This window comes from Petaurus breviceps, unplaced genomic scaffold, assembly GCF_028583685.1.
Source record: "Petaurus breviceps papuanus isolate PSGF00001 unplaced genomic scaffold, PetGlider_PUasm1.0 98, whole genome shotgun sequence".
Lineage (NCBI taxonomy): Eukaryota > Metazoa > Chordata > Mammalia > Diprotodontia > Petauridae > Petaurus > Petaurus breviceps.
The window spans coordinates 33452280-33474758 of record NW_027187460.1 but is presented as its reverse complement, the minus strand read 5'-3'; the positions used below and the strand labels follow the sequence as shown (position 1 = coordinate 33474758).

Sequence of the window (22479 nt, the reverse complement as noted above, 5' to 3'; positions counted from 1 at the left end):
TTCACTCCAGAAAGCCAGCAGAAGTTTCAAAGATGGAAAAACAAATAAACAAACAAAAAAATCAGCCCTTCTTTAGACTGCATATTATCCAAAAGTGTACTACGATGCCTGAGGAGGTAGAAGACTGTACAGTAATTAGCTGGGCAGATTACATGTTGTCAGTACTTCTTCAGGTATAAATCAAAAGGGCTTGCTTCTGAAGTTCCTCCCGACTTTGAAACCTTACAATTGAATGATTCTGTGTGTGTAGGAATGCCCTGGGTATGTGTCTATGCTGTCATGAATAGACACAATAAACTAGTGGATATCCCCACAATCTGCATGGTAACTGACTCCATGGCCTTGGTCAAGTAATTTTATGATTCTAGTCCTCCATTTTCCCCTTCATAAAATAAGGGGGAAGGGCAAGAAAAAATTTATAAGGCCTCTTCCAAGTCTAAATATATGATCCTATTATCTCTTCCTTAGGGCTCAAAATCATGTTTTGTTTTTTTTTGTTGTTGTTGTTGTTTTTTCAAATGAATCACAGATTGATATATTTAGCTTTAGTCATGAGGGAATTCAGGGGATTGGATCAGAAAGTGGTATTGGGAAGTCGGTGTCTTTTTCTCTTACACTCCAGTTGGCATTAAAAAACTTCCTATTGGACATTTCCAATGTGATATCCTGTAGATATCTTACTCAGCATTTCTAGAACAGAATTCCTTATTTTTACCACCCAAACCCAATCCTCTTCCAAATCTCCCTGTTTCTAATTGAGTGTGCCATCATCCTTTAAGGAAGCCAGATTCACAACGTTGGTGTCATTCTCTCTTCCTTATTCTCATTCACTTTCATATCCAATTAGTTGCCAAGTTCTGTTGCTTTTATCCTCACATTACTACCAATCGTCTCTTTCTCCCCACTTACAGAGTCACCACCATATCTGAAACCCTCCTAACCTATTGTCTGGACTTCTAAATGGTGTCACCACCTCAGTTTCCTTCCTTCCTTCCTTCCTTCCTTCCTTCCTTCCTTCCTTCCTTCCTTCCTTCCTTCCTTCCTTCCTTCCTTCCTTCCTTCCTTCCTTCCTTCCCTCCTCCTTCCCTTGCTCCCTCCCTCCATTTTCTGCCTTCCTCACCTCCCTCCCTCCTCCCTCCTCCCTCCTTCTTTGCCTCCCTCTCTCCTTCCTCCCTCCCTCCTTCTTTCCTCCTTCCCTCCCTGCTTCCTTTCTTCCTTCCTTCCCTCCCTCCCTTCCTCTCTCCTTCCCTCCCTCCTCCCTCCCTCTCACCTTCCTCTCTCCCTCCTTCCTCCCTCCCTTCCTCCCTACCTCCCTTCCTCCTTCCTTCCTTCCTCCTGCCCTTTCTCCTTCCTTCCTTCCTTTCTTCATTCCTTCCTTCCTTTCTCCCTCCCTTCTTTCCTTCCTTTTTTCCATCCCTCCCTACTTCCATCCTTCCTTCCTTCCTTCTTTTTTCTTCCTTTATGATTACTAGCTTTCCATTTCCCTTCACTGTATTTTCTTCTGCTTATCCTTCTCTTCCTTTTTCTCTCTTGTTCCTCTTTTCAACTTTGTTTTGCTTCTGACCACTCTCTTCTTTAATGTCTCCTCCATTTTATCACCCTCTGCCTTTCTCTTCTCCAGGGGTGGGGAACCTGTGACCTCAAGGCCAAATGTAGCCTTCTAGGTCTTTGGGTGCTGCCGTTTGATTGATTCCAAGTGTTACAGGAAAAATTCTTTTTTAAAAATTCTTTTTATTAAGGGGATTTATTCTTTGAAATTTGGTTTCAGTTAAAGTGTCATACTTGAGGACCTAGGGGGCCATGTGTGACCTCAAGGCCATAGGTCCCTGTAGCAGTAAGCACCACAGCATCCCCAGGGTGGCTGCCAACACATGTTCTTAGATCTGCTTTGCTAAAGGAAAGCACCTCAAAATGGATTAACAAGCTTACTTTAATCAGTCAAACATATATCATTTACCTAGTTCAGGGGAAAAAGGTCAGCACCCTGAACTTCAGAGTATACAGACAGAATTATCAAGACAGAGAAACAGATCCAGCAGACAGATTTCCAAACTGTCCAACCATTACATCCATACCAAATCACAGTTACCAGAGAGGGTAACATCAACATCTGGGTTTTTCAAAGTCAGGGGGCTCTCAACGGCTACCCAGAGTCTCATCTGATCAAATCACAGACCACTTCTCAAAGTGAGCCCCAAAACAAAGCCTCACATCAGGGCTTATGTAGCCTTCTCCTGACTCAGAGAATGTAACAACCCTCTTGACCCACTTACCAATTACAAAGTATCTCCTGAAAAACAAGGCTCCCACCACAGGCTCCAGGTGCGCTTTAGCATAAGGGCAAGGAAGATCTTAAAAATTTACATTCCCATTACATTTGTCCCCAAGATCTTTCATGCCCATAGCATAGACAATTTACATTTGAATTAGCACTAAACATCTCTTAGGTCACATTTTCAAGATACAGAATTTAAGTTACCAAAGTGGCCACAGGGCCTTAAACAAACACAAAATCCATTGCATTATTACCTCAATTCAAAACAAGTGTCCAAATAAAGTTCTCTTGGGTGGAGGGGGTGTCCTTCCCCTCACACAGCTCCAGTCCCTACTTCCACGTTCTGAGGGGCAGCCAGGAAACAAAACCAATAGGGTGGGTTCCTTGGGGTTCCATGGCCCTTCACCCCACCCACGATAGTCACAAATCCATTCTCCCCCTGGGTCCCAAACTGTGAGATGCAGCAAGGAAACACATTCAGTGGCCTTGTTTTGTTTCATAGCCCTTAGGTGGCTGAATTCCAAACTCCTAGGTTCCTTCTTCCACAGGTGGCAGCCACTCCTGGCTTCTGCCCAGGTCCCGATGCGGGCAGCTCACCATTCCTGCTCTCAGCTCAGTAAAGTCAGCATGCAGGCCGTTCTTCTCTCCTGTTCCATGGCTCCACAGAGTCACATCTACCACAACTGGGAAACAAACAATTATCCCAGCTCCCATACTTTCCTTTTACTCTGCAGATCCTGTTCATGAAACCATTATATAGCAGCAAGCACCCAAGCATCCCCAGGGTGGCTGCCAACACACGTTCTTAGATCTGCTTTGCTAAAGGAAAGCAATTAAAAATGGGTTAACAAGCTTACTTTAATCAGTCAAACATATATTGTTTACCTAGTTCAGGGGAAAAAGGTCAGCACCCCGAACTTCAGAGTATACAGACAGAATTATCAAGACAGAGAAACAAATCCAGCAGACAGGTTTCCAAACTGTCCAACCATTACATCCATATGTAATCACAGTTCCCAGAAAGGGAAACATCAACATCTGGGTTTTTCAAAGCTGGGGGGCTCTCAACGGCTGCCCAGAGTCTCATCTGATTAAATCACACAACACTTCTCAAAGTGAGTCCCAAAACAAAGCCTCCCATCAGGGCTTATATAGTCTTCTCCTGGCTCAGAGAATGTTATAACCTTCTTGACCCACTGCCTAATCACAAAGTTTCTCCTGAAAAACAAGCCTCCTACCACAGGCTCCAGGTGCACTTAAGCCTAGGGGCAGAGAAGATCTTAAAAATTTACATTCCCATTACAGTCCCCCACCCCTGATTCATTTCTCCTTCTCTATAACTATTATTTGATTTTGAAAATTACTTTTTAGCTCTTCAAGGAGTTTTTGTTGGGCTTGTGTGCATTCACACTTTTCTTTGAGGCTTTGCTTGTAGCTATTTTGACTTCATTGTCTTCTAAGTTCTATGTCTTGATCGTCCCTGTCATCATAGTATCTTTTTTTTAAGCAATTGGGGTTAAGTAACTTGCTCAAGGTTACATGGCCAGTTATTTCTGGGTGTGGTGCTAAGTATCAGAGCCCGATTTGATCCCAGGCCATCCCGACACTGGGGCTGGTGCTCTTACTCACTGCACCACCTGGCCGTCCCTCATAGTAGCTTTTTATGGTCATGTTTGTTTTTATTGTTGTCTGATCAGTTTTCCACCCTGTCTTTCAATTCTGAACTTTATGTTAAAGTTGAACTCTTTTTCTGGCTTTGGAAGTAGGGTCTCTGTCTCAAGTTTCAGGTTTTTCAGAGCTAGATCTGGAGGTTTGGAATTTTCAGTGTTTCCAAGGTGGTGTGATCTGGAGAAAGGTTTAGTCACAGTTCTGGTATGCACTATGGTTCTTATTCAGGAAGGGCCTCTGATCCCTTGGGATTGCATTCAGTATTGCTCCTCAGGGTCTCTGCTCCCTTGGGACTAGAAGTGATACTGTTCCTTGGGGTCCATGGTCCTTTGGAACCAGAAGTGATATTGCTATTCAGTAGGAGGTGGGGTCCTATCACTACCTCTTGAATAAAAATGCTTCTCTCTGCCATTGAACTGTGACCAAGAAGTGGGTATAGGTAATATATTTTCCTAACTATGTCTGGTCCTGCATCCATTATTTAGCACAGGGATCCCCAGTAATCCCTTTCTGGCCAGTTGTCAGATCTCCTTACTATCTCTGGCTTGAGAGCTCCCAAAGCAGATATTGCTTTTATTAACACCACCTAATCCCACCATTGGTATTTCATCTACATAGGCTCCAGGCCAGCCTCTGACCCCATGTCACAGATCTCTCTGATTTCCTAAGTTGTCTGTGACTGGAAGAATGTCTCACTCTGACCTTTTGATGACTCTACCACTCCAGAATTTGATTTGAGGTGTTCTTTTCAAGTTGGTTGGAGGAGAATGTCAGGAGAACTCAGTTTAGTGCTTTAGTCTTCTGCCTTGGCTCTATTCCCAGTATTCTATCAGGATTCTTTTTTTTTCTTTTTTACTTACATATTACAAATGGCTAGCATGGTACTTGGACAATGGTAAATGCTTCACTATTTCTATTATTGAATAGATTAATGAAAATGACCTGCATTCACTATCTTTAAGATGAGGGGTTTTGAAATGCATAAAGTCAGAGCTAGAAGCACAAGTATAATCAGAGTCTTTCATTTTCAGATAAGGACCCTGAGGTCTAGGGATGATATTTGACAAGAGTAAGATCACACAGTTTGTGAAGGAAGTGTTCTGTTTTTGAATTCAGGTATTCAGTCTCCAGGTTCAGCGGTTCTCCACTATACCATATTGCTTCTAGAATGAATGAACACTATAGTTCTCTGAAGTTTTAATTGTTCTGTGAATCATTAGTCTGGTACTTTTTGTATCTACTTCATGCCTAAAAGTATGGAAAAAGTAGATTATTCCCTTTTGTGATTTCACATTGTCATATGGCATCTGGTAAATTGCTTTATATTGACATATTAGAGGTAAGGGTAGGAGAAGAGGGTTCTAATATTCTCTGATCTGTCTCTGTCTCTGTCTCTCTCTCTGTCTCTCTGTCTTTATCTCTTTCTGTCTCTGTCTGTCTGTCTCTCCTTTTTGAACCTAAGTTCCTTTCCTTTCGCCACCTCCTACAAACATGTACCTTGGTCCTGTATTTACATCCCTGTCTCTTTTAATTAGCTGATAGATTCAGAATGGTTTCTGACATCACTGCTTCCTCCAGAAGCCTACCCTTTGTTTTCTAGTTAATGAAGGAAAAAAGCAATAAAGGAATAAGCATTTATTAAGTGCTTACCACATGCCAGACACTGTGGGAAATATTTTACAAATACATTTTCATTATCATTATTCTTACAATAACTGCAGAGGTTGGTGTTATTATTCCATCCATTTTACAGTTGAGGAAACTGAGGCAGAAAGCAATTAAGTGCCTTGCCCAGGGCCACAAAGCTTGTTACTTTCTGTGTCTAGATTTGAACTCAGGTTTTCCTCTTTCCAGATTCACCATTCTATCCACACTGCATATATCTGAATGAAGGACCAGACGAGGCACAATTTTGGAAGAACATGTTCTTTCCTTTCAGATAACCCATAATGATAGATGAATGAAGTGTATTACATATACAGGGAAACAAGAAAGCCCTATGATTTCATCAGTGTAGGAAACTCTCTCCTCCAAGAATGACTTAATAGTCATTAATAGGGAGTTTCCTAAGGCAAATGAAGGTCACGAAGCTAGTAAGTTGAGACAGAATTTGAACCAACTTCTTCAGCCAATCCCAGTGCTCTCTTCACCAAGCTAGGCTGCCTCTAAACTATATACCACCCATGAATATAGATAGAGATATATTGTTTAAATTAATATTTATTTTTATTAGATCTAAATTTCCTTTTTTTGGAGCAAGTGTTTAAGATCGTGTGTGTGTGTGTGTGATCTTAGCCCTAACATATTATTTTCATTAAACAATAAGTGTTTTCATGGTGTGATATTATTTCATCTATCACGTAACACTTTGCAAATGCTATGCCCCTGACTTCCACAACTCAGAGAAAAGTAAAACAGCTGTCAAATAAGCACTTTTAAAGTATGAATTGACATATTCTATAGTTATGGAAAGACTCAGCTTTATAAAACAACTGTTTAAAGATCAAATGATATTATTACATAGTTCTTTTTTCTTACTTAGCAAGTCGGGATGCCTTATTCAAAACCGAAAGCTCTCCCAGAAGGGTGTGAGGCACTGAAGGGTTGGTTTCTGGTTACACATATCCTCTTTGAATACACACGTGCGATCCCCTCCCCTCCCAACTCATCATATGAACATTAAAAGAGAAAGATACCCAATAAGTGTATCCCTGGCACAAAGGCAGATCATGAGGCTATGCTGAAAGGAAACTTGTCTTTAGGCCAGGGTGTCTAAATTATTCCAGCATGCAGCTGGAACATGAAGGGCTGCAGAGGAAAGAAAGAGGCACCTGCCTATTCTGAACTGTAAGACACAGGGGACCACATCTGTGGGAGAAGACTGCTCTGTGCCTCAGTTTCTTTCTCTGTCAAATGAAGGAAATAGGCTTGGTAGCCAAAAGTTCTTCTGAGCTCTAACTCTCTGCTCCTATGATCCCTCTGACCTGTCCCAAGGGACCAGAATCTTGGAAAAGAAACTTTTGTTCTCTTCCTACTGGAAGAAACTTTGAGTACACAAAGGAGTAATTGCAGCTGGGCAATTAGTCCTTAATCAGCTATACTTCCCCCTTCCCATGCAGGTGGATGAGAAAGGGACAGGAGCTTTGTTGCCCATGATATTTCCTACACACCAATCATAAGAGAATATTAATCTGGGCCTTATTAAGAGGTAATTTCTTTCTCTAGATGAATATACCACATTTACTTCATAAATTTTGGTCTAATGCTGAAAGGACTTTATAGGATTCTGGAACTTCTTTCCTTCACTTTGACTCATTTTTTCTTCTCCACGGTTTAGAGGAATGAATCTCTAATTTCTCTGGGGTGGGGAAACGCCTTCCACTGATGTAAATATGCAACTCATCTTTAGTTTTAAAAGTAACTTCGGGAACTGAGAGGTTAATTCATTTGCCCATAGTCACACAGCTAGTATAAATAAGATTTGAATCCAGGGAGATCTTACCCGATTCCAAATTATCTTGTATGGTCTCGATTGTATGTAGTGGTTTGTATGTTCTCTCTCATTGGACTATGAGCTCCTTTGGAAAACGAGCACTGTGTTTTTGCCTGTCTTTGTATTCCTAGTACTTAGCGCAGTGTCTTGGCACATAGTAAGCAATTAATAAATTCTTGCTGTCTTGATTTGATTTTACCAAGATTGGTTCTCTATCCATAATCTAAGGGTACATGGCAAATAAATTCAACCAGAAGAACTTTAGACCATAACTGGGTTTCTGATCTGTCTATATAAAGGGCTAGCAATCTTTATTGTTGCTCTCGTTCAGTGGTTTCTCAGTCACGTCTGAATCTTCCTGACCTCATACGGGGATTTCTTGGCAAAGATACTGCAATGGTTGGCCCTTTCCTTTTCCAGCTCATTTTACAGATCATAAACCAAGGAAATAGGCTAAGTGAGTGTCCCAGAGTCACACAGCTAGTAAATGTTGTGAATTTGAATCCAGGTCTTCCTGACTACAGGTCCAATAGTCTATCCACTGTGCCATCTTAGAGAAGGATAACATTTGAAGGAAGCAGTGTAGTATACTGTGGAGCCAAGGGATCTGGATTTCATTTTTGGCTTTGCTACCCTCTCTCTTAGGTAGTTTAAGGTACCTAGTTGGTTCAGTGGCTAAAGTTCCAGACCTCCTCAAGTGACCCTGGGCAAGTCACTTCACCATGTTTGCCTCAGTTCTCTTATCTGTAAAATGAGCTAGAGAAGGAAATGACAGACCAATCCAGTATCTTTGCCAAGGAAACCCCAAATATGGCCACAAAGAGTCAGACACTATTGAAAATGACTGAGCAATGACTTTGAAGTAGTCTAATATGGGAAATATCATGGCTGGTATTAGATTCAGGATAGCCTGAGTTCATATTCTACATCCAATACTAGCTGCTTGACTCTGCTCTTGTCCCTTAACTTCTTTGAGATTGTCTCCTCATCTATAAAACAGCAACGACAGCAGAATTTTACTTAACATAGTTGTGTCTCCAAAAAAAAAGATGTATCTAAGGCAAACCTTTAAGTCTATATAAATGTCCATTATGACAGTTATTATTTGTGGGACTTTGGATAAGTACATTTTCTTCTTTGCAAAATAGGTGTGTTATGCTAGATGATCTCTAAAGACCCATTCAATATTAATTCAATGATCCATTGAACTGATTTGGGCAATGTGTCAACCTAGAAGACCAAGAAGACCCTAGCAAGATTCAGGGGCTATGGCTGTATGATGGCTATCTTCAATAATTCCTATAGTCCTAACATCCAATTAAGCCATGCAAAAGGGATCCTGGGACTCATTGTATTTTTCTGAGCCAAAGGAAAGACTACTTTTGTCCATGACAAGTTGGGTGACCTCACTTCACTTCACTGTCTCCCTGTTCCTAAGTGTCCACCCCTGTGGGATAAAGCCCAGGAACACAGGATTTTAAGCTGGAAGTAATTTTTAAATCAATTTGATTTGTTTTCCCTCAGGGGACATAAACTTGTGTGTAGGTATGTAAATTAAAAAAAAAGTTGTAAAAGGTATTTTTATGAGGAAAAGAAAATAGATATCTGGGGAGAGGTTAAGAAGGCCAGGGGAATCTCTGATGTAGCACGTGGCACCAGAGCTGTGTTTTGAAGGAATGCTTTCCTGATGACCTGGCCTTATGAGGAAGGAGGGCTACTAAGAGCTGATCAGAGAGATGGGAAGAGGAATATTGTCTATAGGGCATAGCTATTCAGTCAGTTCAACCAAAGAAACCTGCTCATCTAATCCCTTCGTTTTAAAGATGCCCAGAGAGTTTAAATAACTTGCCTAAGGTCACACTGGTAGAAAGTGATGAAGGATGGGCATGAATTCAGATGCCCTGAATCCAAATCTTTCTTTCCACTGACACATACAACTTCCATCAAGAAATGAGTCTTGTCTGATTCAGAAAGAAGGGATGATTGGTAAAAATATTTACAATATTTCTAACATAATCTTTCTAAGGAATGGCATATAATGTTAATGAATTTTTAAGTGACTGGGCTTCAAGTGTTTGCCATGGTTTCTAAATCTGCAGCAAACATGGGATATGCTTATAGGATTTAGAGCTCAGTCAAAATGCTTTTTTTTTTTTTCAGGAGGCTTTGGATGGAAACCTTGGGACTTTTCCCAGCTATGATTATTTTATTTAATGACTAAAATGTGTTTTTTGACTTGACACAAATTAGCTTATGCTATTTTGCCATAATTAAATGTGTAAGGCCTGGAGATTATTCTTGTTTATTTTGAAAAAAAAGATGGCTGTGTTTGTTTATTCTTCATCTGAAGCTCAGGGGAAGCCGAAACCACGTTTGAACAAGGCTTCCTAAGACATGGATGCAATTTAGTGGTGAGTTAGAAGTGACATTATTCTCATGACCTTTACCACTTTCACCTCCTACTCTGTGCATTCATCTCATCACGGAAGGTGGAAATGTTAAGCAATACAGTCAGTTATGTGTTAGAGATCTGAGAGAAGCCCCCACCCTGGGCTTTTTTTTTTCCTTTTCTAAAGTCTAAAAATGGCAAACGGAAAATGTGCAGTTTTAAAAGTTCACAACAGATGTCAACCTCACAAAGTAACACAAAAGCTAGCTAACCTGCTGTGGGGTAGCTAATGCCAATAATGTACTGGAAAGAGGCTTCTATGGGGCCTGAGAACCCTGATGGCCAGGAGAAAGTAGAAGCCAGAAATATTTTTATCCATGACCACTGAGGCATCTATGTGAATTTACTTGCATTTAGTCATTTTGCTATTTCAAAAATATTTTCAGGTGAGCAAAAAAAAAAAAATCAGATTAGAGCTCAAAGGGACAGTAGAGGTCATGTAGACCAACCCCTTCAACTTATATATGAAGAAGCTGAAACTCACGGTCACACAGATAATAAGTAATAGTGGCTGGAATTTTATTTTAGATCCTCTGACAAGTAACCCAGTACTCTTTCCATGAAACCACATTATCACCTATTTAAAATATCTGCAATGGAGAGGCAGCATGGCATGGGATATAGAAGACTTGTCTTTGAGTCATGTGGACCTGAGTTTAATCCCTATCTCTGGTATGTATTAGCTTTGTAGTACCAGGAAAGCCATTTAAACTCTCAGTACCTCAGGTACAGATCTATTCTATTTGTATTCTAGAAATGAATTATTAAAAACATGCATATATTTATGGACACACATGTGTATATATATATAATTTTTACCTCAACACTGTATCATTTATCAGTGGTAGATAATGTTATGTCTATCAAATATGCATAAAATATAAAACCTGGAAAGACTGACTGACATGCAGGAACAGAAAATTAGAATATCAAAAAGATTATGACAAGTTGGAATGTTGGACTGAATTAGTGGAGATGAATGAGGATAATGTAAAGTCTTGCAGTTGGACCAAGAAATAAATTTTACATTTACAGAGTGGGATGCGGTAAGGTCAAGAGTGGGTGTTAGATAACAGGTTTTTGTTTTCTTTTGCTTTTTTTTTTAAATGTTCTGGTGCTTTTATTGGACAGAGTTCAGAATAATTTAACTTGTAATAAAGTAGCCAAAAAAAGTGAATTTGTTCTTTATCAGCAAATAGAGATATGATATTGAAAATAAAGGAGGCAATAGCCTCCCTGTACCCTGTTCTCTTAGGATTACATTTGGATGCTGTGTTAAATTGCAGACACCATCTTTAAGGAAAGCTATTTGTTAGATGAAGAACTTTCAAAGGAAGGTAATCAAGATAGCAAAGGATCTCATAATTCTATCACTGGAAATGCTTACTGGAAGAAAAGCAGAAAGATTTTGGAAAGGGAGGAGGAAGCATGATAATTGTCTTCGAGTGTTATGAGGACTCTCAGGTGAAAGTAGCCTAATTTTATTTTGCTTAACCCCAGAAGCCAGAACAAGAACCCTGTCATAGCCAGTTATGTATGGTATACATTTCCCATGGTTTCTCTCCTAATAGCCCACTTCTCTTCTTCGACACTGCTACTATCCTAGTTCAGGATCTCATTGTTTCACTCTTGGATTATTGAAATAGTTTGCTGGTTGGTCTCCTTGACTCATCTCTCTACAATCCATCCTCCATGGAGCTATCAAAATGATCTTATAGCATTGATCTATACCTATTCTATTACCTCCAAATTTTATATAAAATCCTATTTGTCTTTCAAAGCCTTTCATAACTTCACCACTCCTGATATTTCTAATCTTCTATTTTTTCCCTTCCATATACTCTATATCCAGTGACGTGACACTTGCCTGTTTGCTGTTTCTCTTACAAGACACTATTTTTGATCTTTGTGTATTCAATCCATGGCTATCACCCATGCCTGGAATTCTCTCCTTCATCTCTATCTTCTGCTTTCCTGCTTTCCTTGAAGTCTTAGCTAATATTCCACTTTCTGGAAGAAGCCCTTTCCAATCTCCTGGTCCTAGTTCCTGCCCTCTGTTGATTACATCCAATTTATCCTTTATGTTTTATTTTTTATTTGTACATGTTTGCTTCCATGTTGTCTTTCCCATTAGGCTATAAGCTTTTTGAGAATGGGGATTTTTTTCCTACTTTGTATCCCCAGTATTTAGCACAGTGACTGTCACATAGTAGCTACTTCATAAATATTTCTTGATGACATATTGACTTGATAATATCTTAACAATTAATAGTTATTAAAAGTTAGAATGGTTTGGTTTAGTAAAAGTGACCTCACTGGAGGTCTTCAAGTAGATTCTGAATGATTACTACCTGGGGATGTTGAGGAGGGGATTTTTATTCAACTATGGCTTGGACTAGATGTCCTGTTAGCTAATAATAATAGTAAAAATTAAAATAATGGGGATGATAGCTGACAAATTCCAAACCTGAAATTCTCCAGCTTCTAGATCAGTGGTCTTCCCACTATCTATACTACATGAGCAATATCAGTATTATACCCCTAATAGTCTTGCCCCATTTTCTTATAGTCTCCTTTTGCCAATTGGGAAATCTAGATTGTAATGAATGACAGGTAAAACAAGGAAACAATTGCTGGATTTAGAAAAATTCTGAGTTCATTGCACAAATATGTATTAATCCCTCATATAATTAAATTGATCACTGAATTTTGTAAAAAAAAATATTTAAATTGGCTATCTGTATAGATATAATAAAAATTGCATTAGGATCTAAGGTACACAAGTCTGCTGGAGTTTCAAGACCCCTTAGTAATAGAACCCTTCTATATCAACAACATCATTTCATAATACTCATCATTAAAATTTCTACACCAGCCAGATGATTTTTTTTTCTATTTTTTGCTCGTGGCCTGTTTGTATTTTCATACATCTTTATAAATATCATTAGTGCTCTTCTTTATTCATTCATGTCTTTCCCTTCTCTCTTTTGTCTTTCAAATTTTGGCTTAAAACTCATTTTCTGTTGGGAATCTTCCAGAATTAATGTTGTGACTTTCTAATAACATGTTGCAGCTGGGTGGCACAATCAAAAGAGTATGTGAGGGGAGTCCTGAAGACCGGAGTCCAAATTCACCTCCGACACTTATTTGCATGTGTAACCCTGGGAAAGTTAGTTAATCTCTGCCTGCCTTAGTTTACTTAACTGTAAAATGGAGGTAATAATAGCACCTATTTCTCAGGGTTGTTGTGAAGATGAAATAAGATATTTGAAAAATACTTAGCATACACAGTCCCTGGAACACAATAGGCACTTAATAAGTGCTTATTCCCTTCCACTCTCTTCTCTCTCAATTCCTCAGAACTTGTGCTCTGCTTAATTTTACATGTGCTAATACATGCATTTATTTGTTTGTTGGTCTTGTTAGCATTAACAGTGCCCAGAAATGAGCCTGTGTTTATCACCAGACTCATTATCACATATAATTGGTACACTAAAAGAAAGGAAGAACCAATAACAATGAGGAAAAGTATCTGACATAAATTTTAAAAAAGGAATAATAATAGCAATAAAATATATAATTTGGAATTCTCCACGGAAAATAGAAATAAAAACTTACAAATATGGAGAAATACAATTTTCCTATCATGACAGAATGGTGATAGTCTCAGAATATTTTTAAATAATCTTGTTAATATAATGATATATTAATATATTACATATGACATAGTAATAAAATCAAATAAATGACATTAAGACTAATCAGAATAATTAAAAACCTGAAAAAAGGAGAAAACTCACTAACCTTTTTAAGCTGAGATGGTAGAGATAGAGAATTGACCCCCAAAATAACCTAATAGTTATTGGACTCCATGAAAAATGTGACTAAAGGTTTCTTCCAGGGTACTTTAGGAAATTACATGGAATTATTGAAATATACCAATAGTTATCCCACTAGAATCCTCAGTATCTAAAACTGGGCAAATTCTAGATTCAGCTCATTTGAGACATATTTCTATCAAATGCCAAAACTATATGGCAGAGAGATGAATTTTAAAGTAGCCAAGAAGTAAAACAACACATTAAAACAATCTTTATGAAAACTGTAGAGATTTTTTTAATGCAAGATGAGAATGGAAAAGTATATATTCTAAATCAAGAGAAATTGGATCTCACTGCAAAATTATCAAGCTAGTTGAAATGTATACATTTCTAAGGTAAAAAAAATTATCTAACCTACCACAAGAATTCCAGATATTTCTATAGAAGTAGCTGTGTAGGAGTGGCCAGGTAGCACAGCGAGTAAGAGCACCGGCCCCAGTATAGGGATGACCTGGGGATCGAATCCGGGCTCAGACACTTAGAACCCACCCAGAAACACCTGGCCGTGTAACCTTGAGCAAGTTACTTAACCCCAATTGCTTAGGGGCAGCCAGGTGGCTCATCAAGTAAGAGCACTGGCCCCAGTGTTGCGATGATCTGGGGATCAAATCCAGGCTCTGATACTTCGCACCACAACCAGAAAAAACTGGCTGTGTAACCTTGAGCAAGTTACTTAACCCCAATTGCTTAAAAAAAAAGTAGCTGTGTAGAATCTTAGATATTCATATCAATTATGAATTAAAGTCTTATCTAAGATAAACTCTAAGTGAACTTTAAAACCAAGAATGATTTAGTGTTGACTCAATAAAAATTCTATATCCTAATTCAACAATGGGATTATTTAGGCCAATAACTTTTGCAAAGTAACCACATTAGTGTTTGTGGTTGAGGTGGTTTGGAGGTTAGATTTAATAAGACACAGAATTGTTGGTATGATTAAATACAACTTCAATATAATTGCCCTGGAAATCTAAGCATCAATGACCTTGGTTTGATTAACAAATACGAATTTTTCTCAAATAAGAAGGCTTTGCTACATTAATTGTGTCCACATTAATTGATTCTTAGCATAAATTCATTGTCGATTGGCAATACCTCAAAGATCTGTACTTTTACCCCAGTGACAATCTATCTACAGACTATTGGACGGTGAGCTTGACTTTGCTTTCTGGAAAAATTCTATAAAAGATCTTTAAAGAAATAGTTGCCAAGGATCTATTAAGAATTGCCATGATTACACAGAGCCAGAATGGCTTCATCAAAGGCAGGTCATATCAGAATAATATAATTACACACACACACACACACACACACACAACCTTTTTATTTTTGAACAGGACTACTAAACTAGTTGATGAAGAGAATGGTATAGTTTAAATAGATTTTAGCAACATTTTGACAAAATATCTCATAATGTTATTGAAGAAAAAACAGTTAGACTAGATGAAAATATAGTTTGTACATTCAGAACTAGTTTCATGACCAATCTGAAAGAGAAATTCTTAATGGTTCAATATCATCATGACAGGACATCTCCAATGGAGTTTTCCAAAATTTATGTTTGGTCCTCTTCTGTTTAATACTTTTTTCTGTGACTTGGTTAAAGGCTGAGACGCAATGTTCATCTTATTTATAAGTGAGAGCAATAGCTAAAACATCATATAAAGGAATTAGTTGTACCTAATAGATTCATATTTTCATATTCAATGATCTTTTTTATTATACTGTGTTAAGGGAATTAAAATAAATTAATTAAATTTAATTAAATAAAATTGATTAAAATAAATTTAAAATTAAATAAATTAAAAAGAGTTAAATACATTTTAAAAAATAAAAGAATTAGGATCCAGTATGATTTTGACCAGTTAGAACAAAGGTCAACAAACCATGACCCATTGAACAAATCAGCATTTTGCCTGTTTTTGAATGGCCCAGAATCTAATAAAATGAAATTCAATGTGGGCACATGTAAAGTCTTATACTTGAGTTACAAATCAATTTTGTACATATAAGATTAAAGAGACATGATTATATAGCAATTGCTCTGAAAAAAATTCTGGGGGTTTTGGTGGACTAGAAGACTCACTTGAGTCAGCAGTGAATTTTGGCAGCCAAGGAAGCTGAAGAGCTCACATGAAATTTCATTAAGAGATAATAGGGTTTTCAGGGATATGGAGGCAATAATTCTACTGTAATTTGATTAGAGAACTGTGTTCTTTTCTGGGCATCACAGTTTAAGAAAGATCTTGATAGCTAGATTGTCAGAAACAAGCCAACCAGGATGATGACAAGTCTTTTAATTTGTGACATGTTATGATTGGTGAAAGGAAAAGGGCATGTTTATCCTGGAGAAGAGAAGACTAAGGAATTAGTACATGATTGTTATTCTCAAATATTTGAAGTAACCCTTCAAAGCACCTACTATGTTCCAGGCACTGTGCTGAGGGCTAAGGCTATAAAGTAAGGCAAGAGACAGTACCTGTCCTCAAGAAACTCACAATGTACTGGGAGAAGACAGTACATGAAAAGAAGCTGAAATGGAATTGGGGAGGGGTAGAAGGGTACTGGGTCATGCCGGCATGATGAAGCCCTACAACCATTGGGAAATGATTAGATGACAACCCTGGGTGCCCTCATTAAGTGAAGGATCTGGGAGGAGCTGTTAAATATCCACTCTCCCACATTCTCCAACCAAAGGGAGGAAGGGGTTCCAGGACAGGGAGCTCTGAGGATTTGTTTCAGAGCTGATGTGATCATGTAGGATAATGAGTTTCTCGTGAAATTAGACTTAATTCTGTGTCCCTAAAAAAAGTAGAACTAGAAGCATCAGTTAGAAGTTGCCAAGAGGCAAATTTAGACTTGATAAAAGGAAAAATCCCATATAGATTGGAATTGTGTGCAAATAGACTAGATTTGTCTGCTGAGGTTTAGTTTTCTCTTCACTGAGGTTTTCAAGTAGACACTAGATGGCTACTTATCATCCGTGTTATAGTGAGAATTCCTTTCAAGTATGATTTGGACTGTCCAACTAGCAAGGGTTTTTCCAATTCTCAAATTTTAGGATACGGTAAAGATTTAACATTGATACCAGGGAAGCTACTTAATTTTATAGTCCTAATCAATGTTTCTTTTTAGTAACAGAGAATAGCATAAGACTGAAATTATCTTTTTAAATGTTATTGATTTTTTAATTTAATTAATTGATTTTTAAATGATAAAAAAATATTTATGGAGCACAAACAATATGCAAGGCCTGATGTTAAACATTGCTAGGGACACAAAGAAGCATTAGACTTGATCCTTGCTCTCGAAGGGTTAACAATTTGTTTGGGGAGATAACACATATGAAAAATATGGATTAAAAAATAACACCTATCCAAAAAAGGAATGATTTGTGTCGATTTTGTTGGTTCCCTCTCCTTAGAAGAAACTGCATGATTTAAAAAAAAAGAAAAGAAAAAGAAGAAACTGCATGCCCCCTTTTTGGGTACATTATAGTGAAGATTTCTTCTTGTATGAGCTGTGCTAGGTGGCTGCTGAAAGTCAGGTCCCTTTCATCTTTCAAATTCTGTGATTCTGTAAAGACAGTGTATGAGAATTATCAAATGAGTGTTACAGATATTTAGTCTAAAGTATGAGGCGATCATTTTAAGCAAGAATACTTGGAAGCATCCTTGGCTTCTTGGAAGAAGTGAAATTTGAAAGATGGCTAATATTTAAATAGATCCAAAGAAAAAAAAAGAGCATTCCAGGGCAATGAAGTTGAAAACAAGGGTATAGTGTCAAGGTAAAATTGTAAGACAAGTTGGTTGTGTTTGTTGAGTCAGTAGGGGTTAGTGGAGGTAGAATATTTTGCAAGCCTGTGTGTAGAAGGCCAGGAAACAAACCTAAAAAGGTAAACTAATCTCAGATTCTGGTAGGTCTTAAATGTCAGAGGAAGAAGTTTAAACTTTACCATTCTTCCCGAAATCACCTGGTCATACTCTCTGATTCATAGCTAGCCCTGAACTTAAGTTTCCTTGAGTGTCCTGTATTCTTTTGCCCCGTTGTGAAATATCTCTGGGAAAGGCTTTAAGATTTTGTGAGTTATTAAAATCATAGGGAAACATGAACCCACAGCATGAAGGGTAAACCCCCTTCCCTTTTCTTCAAATACCTGTTCAGAAACTCACATTCAAAGTAGTTTGCCAGGGGTTTAAAAAAATAGTAAAAGCATGAGAATAAAGTTGTGAAATAAGTTTAGTCAACTTCCCAGATTAGGAGACTCTCCTCTGAGGTTAATGAAAGGGCAGAGACAAGGCCTTTAAGAATCTCCCCCAAAACATATTGAAACTTGAAATGTTTATGAAAATGCTCTCCCCTGTTACCTATCTCCTTTTCCCAAAAGTCCTCATCTCTTATCTCCCTTTATCTATGTCATTAATCTTCTAGGTTTTCCTCTGAAGCAAAGAAAGGATTTATACAGGGGAGAGGTCAAACCTGTGTGCCACCTGGCCCACAGAGCATTACTCCTGATTGTGACTGCCAAAACCAAGTTATGGGGGATCATTTAGAACCCGGGGGTCATAAGGAAGAAAAAAAGAAAAAGAGAGGGGATGTGAGTATGGGAGAAGAGAGAAAAAATAAAATGACATAAAAAATAAAAGAAAAAGTATTTCTTTTTATAGAAAGGAGCAAAGAAAGCTACTAACAATTGTCTCTCCAGGTCCATAAATCGAACATTCCTGAACAATAGCTTGTTAAAATCCCTGAGTTGGAATCCCTGCTTTGTTCCTGATTTCTCTTCTTTCATGGGAAAATTGTCTCTCCTCAACCACTGATTTCCTTTCATCCTCTGAATCACCATTTAGAGGAATCAGTCATAGCTACTTTATGTTGGTGAGGTCATGCTTGGTGACTGAACATGTTTAAAGTCCTTTGAAGATAACTAATACACAATTTCATTCACTTGTTCCTTATTTTCTAAAGAAAAGCATCATCTCCATTCTTGTGATTTGGAAAAAGCATGATGCTAAATTGATAATGATACATCGCTGATCCCACTAATGAACAATAGCCCCAACGATGTCAATGATGAAAAGGAAGATTATCTCTATATGCACTAAGATCTTCAGGGAAGCACTTTCAGAAGTTAAAAAAAAGGAAAGAAAGAAAAAGAAATTTGGTGGGTTTTTATCACTCGGGGAAACCAAACAAGCTGAGTTATAAATGATGAAATATATATATATATATATAATGGAATAGTATTGTGCCACAAGACAGTCAGCACAAAGAATTCAGAGAAACAAGGGAAGGAACTGAGGCTCAAAGTCTAAGAGAATATTATTCACTATGGCTACAATAATGTAAAGGATAACAATAAGGGAAGGCAGCTAGGTGGCACTGCCTGCCCTGGAATCAGGAGGATCTGAGTTTAAATCTAACCTTAGATACTTACTAGCTGTGTCACCCTGAGCAAGTCACTTCATCCTGTTTGCCTCAGTTTCTTCATCTGTAAAATGAGCTAGAGAAGGAAATGGGAAGCCATTCTAATATCCTTGCCAAAAAAAAATCCCAAATGGGGCCAGAAACCATCAGACACTCCTGAAAAACAGTTAAACAACAAGGAATGAGAGGATATTAAACTCAACAATCATAATCACCAGTTTGGATTCTATATAGAATTAAATTTTCAGTGTCTCTTAGTGAAGAATGTAGAATACATTGTCACATATGATTTCTGTTTTGGTTGGTTTTACTTTACTGTTGTTAAAATGAGAAGGATCTCTGGGGTTGGAGGTTGGGAAGGAAAATATATCTGTATAGCCAGAGATAATTGTACTGTAAAATAAAAGACATCAACAAAATAAATTTTTAAAGAAATGAAATTTTTTAATTAAAATGCTTAAAAGTAAGTTTTTAATACAATGTATATTTTACAGACAAATAGCTTGACCTTCATTTGCTTATCTGTAAAATAAGAAGGATGAGCTAGTTAAGGGGTTCTTAACCAAGTATCTATTAAATTATTTTAAACAATATTTTGATAACTTTATTTCAGTATAATTGGTTTTCTTTGCAATCCCGTATGTCTCATTTTATGCAGTTAAAATATAATTCTGAGAAGTGGTCCATAGATTTCACCGGACTTCCAAAGGGTGCCATTACACACAAAAAGGCTAAAAACCCCTGGTCTCTAAGGTAACTTCTACCTCTAAATTTATGATTCTCTATCTTCAAATCAAGGGTGAAGATTTTTTTTTATGAGAATTTGCTTCCGTGAACTATGAAGTAGAAAGTCATGCAACAAATATCTAAGCAAGGCAAATTGGCGAGTTTTTTGTTTTACATGTGGCTCAGGGTGGGGTAAGCTAGTTGAATCTGAAGGCTTTATTCCAATCTGCACTGGCCAGGAATTCCACTTAAGCTAAACTTCCATTTTAGCTTCTTTGGGGTTAACTGTACACACACACTGAGGCTTGGGGAGGGGAAGGGGGATGTAATTCCTCCCCACTCCCACTCCCACCCCCACCCCCACCCCCTACACAGGAGCTCCCCACATACACACCTTTCCTCTGCTGTCATCTATGTACTAACCAGTGGAGCCTTTGTTCTTCTGAGTGGGTGGGCTCCTTAGAAGGAGGTCATTAAGCCTTAATGACCTTTGCTTCCAAACTGACAGTAGGCCTTGCCTAGGCAGTCAGCCCAGGGGGTTGCTGCTCATTCCCCATCTGTAGATCCCAGGAAAGAAGCCCAGAACTGCTCCACTCATGTGCATGTTGAGTTCAGCCCTACTCATCATATTACTGAGAAAGGAAAGAATGATGGAAAATGCTTCTTTCTTCCCCCTAATAATCTGCTCTTTGTAAATGACATGCCTACTTTAACAATCGTTGTATATTCCTAGTCATAGCCTTACAAATGAGGGACATCCAGAGAGTTTGCTTAGTCACTTTTTCAGATTGTTACTTTGGTCAACTTCAACTCTACAGGCATGACTTTATCACTGTCACCTGTATTGAAAATTTCCTTTTGTCCTCCTCCATGTACTAGGACCATTTGTGCTATACTCTTCCCAGATGTAAAGTGTGTGTGTGCATGTTCGTGTGCATGTGCGTGTGGGTGTGTGTGTGCATTTATGTTTCCAGGGTGTGGGGTGGTAGAATCAATCAAATACCCATTTTCAAATATTTTGCATCATCAGTCAACAAACATTAATTAAGCACTTTTGTTGTTGTTTAGTTATTTTTAGTTGTGTCCAACTCTTTGTGACCCCATTTGGGGCTTTCTTGGTGAAAAATAGTGGAGTAGTTTGCCATTTCCTTCTCTAACTAGCTTTATAGGAAAAAAATCACAAAACTGAGTCAAACAGCATTAATTGACTTGCTTGAGATCACAGAGCTAATAAATGTATGAAGCTGGATTTGAACTTAGGTCTTCCTGATTCTAGACCTGGAATTTTATCCACTGCACCACCTAATTGACCCTTAAAGACTTACTACGTGCCACACACTGGGCTAAATGCTAGAGATACAAAGCAAAGGAAAAACAGACACACACACACACACACACACACACACACTGTGTTTATATTCCCAATGCTTAGTATGCCTTTGACATTTTTTAAAAATTTAAACATTTTCTTATTGATAATATTTTTATATACTAATTTCATTTCTGATGTGCTCAGGAAAGAAAAGTAGTCAGGTCCTTGCTCATGAAGCAATCCTTTTGTAACAAAGGATAGAAAGAAAAAAAAAAGTTTGCTTAACCAATACTAGCATCAGCCAAAAGGGGGAAGGGAAAGAAACAAGCACTCATGTGCTAGGTGACAAGCAATACACTGTTCCATACTCATAGTTTGCCACCTTTGCAAAGAAGGAAGTGCATTTTCTCATCTCTTCACTAGGTTTAACCTTGGTCATAATTATGCAGTTGTTTCTTTTCTTGTTCTTTCTTACTTACATTGTTGTTGTCACTCTGCATATTGTTTTCTTGGTTCTTACATCACTCCAGACGTATTCATATAATTCTTCCCATGCTTCTCCAACAGGCATTGTAGCTGAACATGTACTCCAGGGATTCACATTTTCCTTTGCTTGTTATATATCCACCCTGAAGTCCTTTTTTCTACAGCAAAGTTTAGGTAAAGTTGGCATTTAGGGTCTACCCTAAAAGGGATTAACATTGTTTCTTCTAGTAAAGGTATTTAATATAAAAAGCAGATATCAGGTATAGGACAGCTATTTTCTCCCACTACAAAAGAAATACTTAACACACAAAAGATCCATAAGTGTAAGTTAACAAGTACCTAAACCATAAACAACATAACCTATTATATATATATATATATATATACATATATACACACACACATATACATACATATATATATAATACTTTCCCCAAGGTAAAGGTTTTTTGTGACCTTATGAACAAACATTTCACTTTTACTTCAGATTTATACTGTTTAATCTCCAGTCTATCTAGGAAAGGCTCCAGCTTCAGTCCTTTGGCTGTTGGATTCTGGTAGTAGTACCCTTCCCCTCACAGAAGGATAATCATCTCCTGAGCACTAACTCAATGACTCCTAATCTCTCAAAGGTAAGAAGTAGACCCTAACGAGGAGACATGCTCACCTCTTAGAATCTCTGTTTGGTTATCTGTGCTCACAGAAAGTAGTTCAAAACAGAAGAGTTAGGTACGGCCTTAAAGTTCAGTCTCTGGCTCACCT

The 22479-nt window shown here is 38.0% G+C and overlaps 1 pseudogene; it reads right to left on the bottom strand.

Annotated features, from left to right (window-relative positions):
- The window catches only part of LOC138156052 (uncharacterized), a 28299-nt pseudogene extending 6497 nt beyond the window's left edge, over window positions 1-21802 (bottom strand).
- Between the last annotated feature and the right edge of the window lie 677 nt (window positions 21803-22479).